The following is an 8,435-nucleotide window of genomic DNA, read 5'->3' as shown; positions in this document are numbered from 1 at the left end:
TAGCATCTCAACGAAAGAACACCATTTATGACGACTAAAGACTTACACACACAGTAGGTCTTTCTCTCGTTGTTTTACGATCATAAACCACCACATTCCTCAATGGAGAAGTACTTTAGGAACGCATACAAAGGGGACACAAGGGTTCGACACTCCGGTCAAGAGAAATTCCTCAGCATATGGAAATGTCATCTTCTTAGGCTACCATTTTTTCTTTTACCGCTCAAATTCTAGATGTCGTTCAGGAATCGCTCAAAAGTTTCCTAATTTTTCCTTTCATACAGTTTGTTATTGTGTTCTTTGCTACCAAAAATCTAGCCTCCAAAATCATGAATCGATGATATTTTGAAGAGCCGAAGCCAAAAAAAAAAACGTGAATAATGAATAATGAAAGCATTGATATCAGGTTAGCTTCATCTCCAAAACCTATCTCAGCATTTTCGAATTAGGTTGTTGAACATAATTTTTGGATTTCGTTTTCTGGGTTTTTTAGTTTCCATGAACACCAACTGTTTGACAAAATGTCTCAATGACTAAAAAATTTTCTACATATATTGTTGTTGATGGCTATCTTTCAACGATTTTGTTGCTGGTATTCTTTTTTCTAATATTGTATGTTCGTGTTTTCTAAAAAAAGATTGATTTATTTTACTCTGTTGTAGGGACTTGGGTGTTATCTCTTGCATATGCCATTGCTTAATTGGCTTGGATAGCAGGTAAAAAAACCAATCGAGAAATAAATCAATAAACAAGGATTCAGGTAGGATCAACAACGATTGCATTTTCACTTTGTCTTGGGATCTGTTGGGAGGATTTAGAAATCTCTAATTCCATTTTGCTGACCACAATTTATAGGGATTTAACATCTGAAAGTCTGTCAAAATTTTCACAGATCTAGTGGTTTGGTTTGCTGGTCGGAGAGAACATGACACGAGGTTATTGTTTTTTTTATTGTTCTTGGCGTTTTGTATTTCTGATGCCGTTCAGAATTTTTGCAGTGAACCAAGTTGCTATTACGAGTTGTAGTTGTTATGTGGCTTATGGTATATATTAACGTCGGTATATAAAGGTTGTGTATGCATATTCACCATTTGATAAAATTTCTAACTGAAATAAAAATGTGATCTTTCACTTGAAGGGTAGTTTTTGATCAATATGTCTATGAGGGGTTTTGGGTACACTAATTTCACAAAGAATTAAAAGTTTGACTTTTGGAAGGTAGGTTAGGCTTTTCAACGCCTATATATAGGATTTGTATATTGTCTTTAGTGGAAAAAAGCAATTCATATTATACATATAAAGTACATGTCCTCCCTTTGCTTGTTTTGTTGATTCTAATAAAAAGATATTATTAGTTTGTAATCTATTTAGTGTGCATAATATCTAATATTATTTGAAGTTATCTGGATCAGAATTGGACATTTAGATAAAGATTTAGGCGGGAAATGAATATGACAAAAAGCATTTTTTTGTAGTCCTGGCCAAATAGTGATGAGTTGATTCGCCTATACGGACGATTGCGATATGAAGGTGTATAGAAGTCATAAGCTAAGCCGGTTCATTGATTAGTAATCAATTAATTGCAATATACTTTCATTTATTTGTTTACTATACCATGTTACTTTCTTTTATTTCTATTATAACATTGTAGTTAAATTTTTTTTCTTATTAAAATATTTTATTTTGATTATTCTACCTTGTACTATTTTACTTTCATTTTTTGCTTATTAGGGCATTGTACTTTGAAAATCTACTCTCTTATAGCAGTAAACATTGAAAATTGGTTTATATTAGAATGATATTGTTATAATTGGATAGATTGTTTCAAACTACAATGTTGTTGCTGCGAATTGTGAAAGTATGGTCTCAACATGTTTTGCTCTTTTTACTGGTGTTGCAGGTTTAGGGTTTTGGCATCTTGGCTTGGTTATTAATAGCATTGTACTTTGATGCCCTTTGTTTTTGGGTGTTTGATAATTGTAAGTTGTTGGTTTTTTTACAAAAAATCTTACTTTATTTCATTATACTCTTACTTTTTCCAACTTGCTGACCAATGGTTCTTTTTTTTGAATAATTGATGAATCTCATGTGATGTCATGTAGAGGTGTTTGTCTCTATCCATGAGATTAGAGGTATACAAAAATGTACAGATTGATGGTGTTTCATGGTATTTAAAATGCAATAAAGAACTTGTCATTTATGTTCTTTTTGAATTGTATAATTGTTAAGAACACAGTTTTAGAAAATAAGCAAGCATCAGAATTATAATGAATTACATTAATGATAAGTGATAAGATACATTTTTTTAGTATGTGCTTAATAAATTTATTTGTGTAATTATAAGTTTGATTACGATGGTTATAAATTAAATTTGACAACTATTTTCAGCATTGTCATTTTTTCTTTACCCGTGGGTTCCACCGGTTATAACCTAGTATTATATGTATAAGAAAAGTTAGTCTAATCAGTAGTAGGCCTCATTCACGAAACCATACTATAAAGAGGGTATAAGGAAGCGCATTATAAAATGGTCATTGAATAGGTGTCCACTCCCACCCACCGCTCTCCTGTGTGGTGGATGGTCGTTAGCCGAATAGGTTTGATAGGACATAATCTCATTAAAATTATAAGGATATAAAGTAACTAAACTATTTTTTTAAATCCCACTCTTAGTTACTTTAGAAAAAAATGTGAAAAATATGTTAATCCATGAAATTGCACATTATGCTTTATATGTAGCTAGTGAAGCGTGTGTGGTTAACTAACACACTAATAGCGACTATAAATAGTACTAATGGGCATCTCGAAAATTATCATTGTTAATGGAGTGTATGTGGTTAACCGACACATTAATTAGAGATGATAAATGACATTGAGGTTGCCAAGCATATTTGCGTGGTTATTAACATCTTGTTTGTGGTCCTTGGCATCCCAGTCACAAATAGGAGAGCATAATCTGAGATTAAACATGTCATTGATAAGATTTAATGAATATCAAAAGATCTAGGAATTTCATTTTGATTGAAATTGGTAAATTGCATTTACCTACCTTCACAAATTCGCGATAAGATTATGACATCCCTTTTCTTAGTTGTGAATTGTAATTTTGGAACCTAGAATTAAATATTAATTATAGGTTAAAATATTAAGGATTATTGTCATCTAACTAAAACTACTTTTTCTCTATAGATGTCTACTCTGGTTATGCTTTTGCTTCTCAAAACTCATCCCACAACTTCTCGCTACAAATACACATAAACATTTTCCTACACATATTCATTATAGCATCATACTTATTTTTCTATTATAGCAACCTAATTTTTTTCATTTTTTCCATACATACAAATCACATATATAATTTCAAAACTCATACACATACACAAACACAAATAATATACATACAAATAACACACAAAAACAATTCCGGCGACAATTCCGGTAAGAATTCCAAATTCCAAATAATAACCATACAAATAACACACAAAAACATACACATCAGATATATAATTTCAAAAGTCATGAAAAAGAACCTGTGCTAGTGTAATTTAGAGATTTTCCGTAAAGAAATCCAATTTTCCGGCAACAATTCTGGCAACAGATCCGGCAAAACTACATTTTCTGACAAGGGTTCCAAAAAACTTAAATTAAACACTTAAAACTAGTAAGGAAAACTACAAAACAGAAGTTGAATAGAAAATAGGTGAGAAATCAGACCTTAAATCGAACTTTTGTCGTCGGAAATGAGTGTGGTCGCCGGTAATAATGGAGCTCCACTGGTGGCCGACGGTAATGGTTGCCGGAGACGAGTCATGTGGTGCAAACGAGGTCGTCGGACGAGGTGACGTGGTGCAGTCGCCGATAATCGCTGGAGGATTGAAAGGTAGCAGAACGAACAGGAAAGTGACGCAGTGGGGGGCGGGGGGGGGGGGGGGGGTATCTGCGACGCGTATTAGCGGCGACGCTAGGGTTTTAGCGGCCACAATAGGTTATTAGCGACGACAACCTGGAGGGAAAAGACAGCGCCCTTTTTCCTCATTTCCCACCGTTGGATGAAAAGCAGATCGAACGGACAAGGTTCGTTTGACGCAGATCGACACTGTACCAGCATTAGTGGCGACATGTAACGCGTCAATTACATGTCGCCGCTAATAGCTGGCGTCGCCGCTAATGCCCGTATTTCTTGTAGTGGGTATGTATTTTCTTTATCATTTAAACTATTTATTGTTAACCGAATGGTAATTAAGAGATCGATGCAAATGGAGTTTTACGTTTACACTGTTTTTATAGGATCGTACGACCACGATTTTATAAAGCGCAAAACGATCTTTTATAAGTTCCCGATCTTGACGACTTTGCCACGATTTTATAAAGCGGAAAGCCATCTTTTATAAAGTTACCAATCTTGACAACTTTGCCACAAAATCCCAAACGCTCCATTTACCCATGATATGACCCCGTAATTAAGGACATAACCTCCCGGGGAAGATTAACCGTAAGTGTTATACCAAACTCTTTCAAGGTTTTCATACCATGATGATCAAGTGTGCCCATGGAAAATAATACAACAGAAAAAAGAACGTATGTAGCATCATTATCGAAAAAGATATTTACAATTTATCATTAATAAGAAAAGAAAACCACAAGTCGTGACATATTGATATATAGAGCTAAGCTAGTATAGTTACGTGTTTCTATTCAATTAACAAAAATGTCGATATCAAATACTAATCCTACCTATGAACATAACTACTCTTCTTCGCCAACTTCAACTTCATCAGCATTCTTGAAAATAAACCACTTCTTTGATTTACATAATCTCATCAAAAAGTACCATAATATACCACCAAACGTCATCAACCCGCCAACCAGAAACACAATCTTTGTAGCAGTAGCCATAATCAACACCAAAAAAGCAGATGGTATTAAGCACATTACCACTAACCCTGGTAACCTTAATGGCACCCTAAACGGCTGTTTCAATGTTGGAAACTTCCTTCTAAGCCATAGAAACGATGCAAACTCCAAAAGCATCCCTAGACTATATAAAAAGTTTGCAGACGATATAATGTCCCTAAATTCCATATAAGAAAAACTTAGAGTAATCATAGTTGATACCAAAATCCCAATCCATGGAGTGTTGAACCATCTTGATCTACGTTCGAAAAACTTTGGTAAAAACCCTAAATCCGCCATACCAAGAATCTGATAAGCACAACTGCTTAACAATGCTTCGAATAAACCTATTGCCGATAAAACTGCTCCTATCTCGATCCAAATCTTCAACCATTTTCCCGCTATCATCTCTGCTGCCACCGCCATAAACCCAGATTCCCACTGGTTTTGATCAACCATAACAGAACCTGTAACAGCTACGAGAGGGAGGAGATAACCCAAACAAGTCAAGATCACGGCAAATAAGAGTGCTAACGGGAAAGTCTTTTTAGGTTTTTCAACTTCTCCAGCCATTGTACTAACGGTGTCCCAGAAATTTAAGTTCCAGAAAAGCGTATTTAATAACAAGTTCCAATCCTTCTTGACACCCGTCTGGCCCATGCTTAACCATCTGTGTGGTTGGATTTGAGGGATTGCAATGCACGACATGAGAATGAAGGGAAAAAGAGAGATGATTCCCAGAATAATGGCGGTATAACCAACGATATTCAAGCCAGTGAAGTTGATGAACGAAAGTAGTAGGATTAAAAACAAGAGTGCTAGGGTACGAGGTAATCCCGAGGCGAATATCGGGAACAGTTTTTCAAGGTAGTCAATACAAAGAATTGGGAATGCTGCCAAGTTGATAACACTTGTGACATATTTTAGGGTTCCCATTAAAGATCCCCAGAATGGACCAAACGCTTTATGAGCCCAGATGATGAAACCACCGTTCCCCGGGAACGTGGTGGAGAGTTCGGCGGTGACAAGAGCTTCTGGAATACTCCATATAAAAGGGAAGATTAGAAATCCGAGGATGGCTAAGAATGGTCCGGCTGCCTTCACGGCAGGTTCCTCACCATAAGGACCACCAGCAACTTCAAAGTATATAAGAAATACGAGTTGGATGAGAGTGAGTTTCTTGTGGGTGGTGGTTGTTGAAGGATTAGTCACGGGGAGGGTCGTCATTGTGGTGGTGGCAGAGGGAGGAGTGTGTCGATAGGATCATACGGTCAAGGGGGAGTTTAATTATATATTGGAACAGAGGTTGAAATATTTATCTTATTTGTTTAGGAGTTTGAATCAAAGTGTGATTCTATATCGGATTTGAAAAGGATTTAATTAAATGGATATACTAGCTGATTAAGGATAGGATAGTGTCATATTGCACATATAAAAATCCATATAAAATCCGGCTGTTTAACAGAATCGCAATATTTTTGTCAATTTTCTTTTTATAAATTAGTAATTTATTAAAAAGCTAAATGTTATATTAAATTTTAAAATAAATTAGTTTAAAAATCATAAAATATTTAATATAATTTGAAATTTTAAATAATTTGAATTAGTTGGAGATATGGCAATAAAATCAGTCTATTTATTTTGTTTAACTATTTATTTAATATTTATTTATTTAAATAATACTTATTTAATAATATGAATTATATTGATATTGCAACTTTTAAATCAAGTTTAAATAAAAATTATAAAGATCTTTTTAGGTTTGAACCTCAAAAGAATACAACTTAGTTGATAGATAATTAGCAAGCTACTAAATCCTTTTAGTTTAACTATGGATGAAATGTCACTTGGATATAAATATAAAATAAAAGCCAAACCCGAATTTCATCATTTACACGAACATGTATGTGGTTCTAGGGCCGGAGCTCTTTTAGGGCCCTATTCTTTTTGTCAGAACTATATGCATTAGACCTAAAACTATAAAATTTGATGTGTATGACCGTTTCCATGAGATGGAGTCCAAGGAAGTTTCCCTTTAAGATCTTGAGACAGAAGTAGAGACCAGTCATGAGTTGTAAGTGGGTCTTCAAAGAGAAGGCCACTTTGGTTTATACCCAAAGCAAGAAGGTCTTGCTATTTACAAAAGCATTGCTTAAAATATCACGTTACAGATATTACGCAATTTACCTGATAAATAGAAATAATAAAAAATAAAAATCTAGATTAAAACCAAAAACAATAATAACCGGAGCCCTAAATGAAGGAATTCGAGTTCAATGATTGGTCAAGAATGTATTGCGTGATGAGTTTTTTTTGCTGGTTGTTCAAAGCTTCTATAATTTCATACAGATTAATAGTTAAACTTGTTTGAAGTTAGGACTGCTTTCCTCTGCACTTCCCTTGCTTGCTTCGCTCCTCATGATCACTCGCAACAATGGGAGCTTTGCATGTAAATAGTTGGAGAACATACAAGTATGTTTTGATGTTGTCATTTCATTGCATCGATTTCAAGGTTACAACTCCTATTTTGTTACATCTTGGATCAATATAGAACTTCGATCATGGTTGTGTCTTTTTATTGAATTAATGATAGAAATGTTTGGGTATTGAAGGGTGTACCTCACGCTCGTTTTACCAAGTATGTTGGATTTTCTATGGGATAAAGCTCTAAACCACATTTCTTGTTCTAATAAAAAGAGATAAAAGTTAACACTTACTTATCATTCACATAAATTCACTTAGACCATATAAACGTCACTTTTAGCTACGATCAATTTTCAGTGGGTCAGGTCTTCATATATTGGATCCAATAGATTGTGTGATATAACAATCTAACATATCAAGAAAGCTATATGAATTGATCCGACCCATTTAGGCAGATTACTACTTAGGTAGATCCACAATCTAATCCATTTAAAAATTATAAATAGATGAAATTTAAATAAATAAATAACTAAAATAAAATAAAAGTAAAAAAATAAATTGTATCTACCTTTATAGGTGGCGTCATCTGCAACAATATCCCAATAAGATGGATGCACTTTATGGCCATGCAGCCAAAATCGACTAGTGTATAATAAGTATTCTCCGGTTGTCAGTTGGAAAGCAGAGAGATCGTCACCACTTATGTGATTGATAATTCAGCCACATGATTATTGAAAGAGAGACATTACAAGGTTCTTGATGAAAAGTTTAAAACAACAAAACAAGGAGAAGGGAAATATAAAACCAACTAACCCTAAAGGGCCAAGACTAATGGAACCCAAAATAAGTGGGATTATAATAACATGGGATAACATCCCCCTCAAACTCATAATGCCACAGCAATAAGCATTGAGAGTTTGTCACATAAAAAACGAAACCAAGATGCTGACAAAGCCTTCGTAAAGATATCATCAAGCTGCAAGGTGGATGGAACAAACGAAAGTGATATGGTCACGAGCTGTAAGTGATGATGGGTGAGGTGACAATCAATCTCAATGTACTTCGTCCGCTCATGCATGGAAAACAACATTCTTCGCGATATGTATTGCACTTTTGTT

At 34.5% G+C, this 8,435-nt stretch overlaps 1 pseudogene; it reads right to left on the bottom strand.

Annotated features, from left to right (window-relative positions):
* Nucleotides 1-4,724: 4,724 nt before the first annotated feature.
* LOC145121832 (putative polyamine transporter At3g13620 pseudogene) lies at nt 4,725-6,120 on the bottom strand (annotated as a pseudogene).
* Nucleotides 6,121-8,435: the final 2,315 nt, after the last annotated feature.

Source organism: Lactuca virosa, chromosome 6 (assembly GCF_052849685.1).
Source record: "Lactuca virosa cultivar CGN04683 chromosome 6, Lactuca_virosa_CGN04683_v6, whole genome shotgun sequence".
Taxonomy (NCBI): domain Eukaryota; kingdom Viridiplantae; phylum Streptophyta; class Magnoliopsida; order Asterales; family Asteraceae; genus Lactuca; species Lactuca virosa.
This window is presented reverse-complemented; position numbering and strand designations above follow the sequence as displayed.